We start from the raw sequence: 1,270 nt of genomic DNA, 5'->3' as shown, positions 1-1,270 counted from the left end.
GTGACTCCCCTTCGATTGCGGGCCTGCCCTTGCCTGTCTCACAATCCACACATTCCCCGACATACCGTTGTACGCTCTTGAATAGTCCCCTCCAGTGAAAACATTCCCGGATCCGTTGGTAGGTCCGACCAATACCCTGATGTCCGCCTTCCAAGCTAGCGTGATAGTGGTGTAGGACATCCTGTTGTAAGGTTTCCGGCATCACCAGTCTCATCAATCCATCCCGATCCTCGTTGACTCTCTTCGTAGGGGGGCAATAGAAGAGCAAGTCATTTAGATCCACCGCGTAATCCGTATCGATAATGCTGTAGGATTTGGCATCTTCCCGACTCAGGTTCTCGTACATCCCCCCATCAGATACTTCTTTAGTCCTAGGATCCACGCTTCCCTCGTTCTGTGCTTTGAGGATCCGCTCGATGCGGGACTCTCTTCACAAATGTTTCCTCGAGAATTGGGGTTGGATCCATCTCCTCTGGACCTAGTGACGGTCATCACTGGACTGTCCTTTTCCCGGATCCCACTACCACCACTTCGTCTAGTCGGTTCAACGTAACGAGATCCTGATGCTCGGCCTCTCTCTCCACTTCAACACCACATTGATTCCGTAAAGCGGCGCTGGTCAAGCTATCTGCACTGGCATTCCAATCTCGCTTGACATGCACCAACTCGTGATTCATCCAACCACGCAGGTGGATCATCACTTTCTGCCGTAACAGTGTTAGGGCCGGGGCCTTGCAGTCAATCTCACCTCGCACCTGTCTGATCACCAAATTTTAATCCCCACAAATCACCAGCCTTTTCGGATCTTGTCCCTTTAGTAGATCCAAACCCAGCAGTAGCCCGTTATACTCCGCTTCGTTGACGGTGAGGCCTTCCGCATAAGTGGATCTGGCCCGTACAACTTCCCATCCAGGTAGTCTCCACAGTATTGCACTGTACGCCCCGCCTCCGCGTCGTACGCGAGCGGATCCATTGAAACTCAGGACGTACAGATCCTCATCTGCCTGTACCGTCGGGATCGGGATCTGGATCCGGCGTTTGGGCTCTTTCTTAGGAGCGACCCTAGTCAGCGCCTCATCGATCTTAGCTCGAGGAGTGATGCTCGCGGCCAGGACTCCCAGGATCTCGTCTTCCCCTTTCGAACATTTCACAATCTCCAGTGTCCAAGGCGAGAGTAAAGCTGCCCACTGTCCCAAACGTCCTTGTAACCCGGCCGACTTGAACAGCCAGGCTAGCGTAGAGTGTCGGGTCAGGATCCGGATGGATCTGA

The sequence above is a fragment of the Phytophthora infestans genome, genomic scaffold (genome assembly GCF_000142945.1).
Source record: "Phytophthora infestans T30-4 supercont1.94 genomic scaffold, whole genome shotgun sequence".
Taxonomy (NCBI): Eukaryota; Oomycota; class Peronosporomycetes; order Peronosporales; family Peronosporaceae; genus Phytophthora; species Phytophthora infestans.
Note: the sequence above shows the minus strand (reverse complement) of the source record.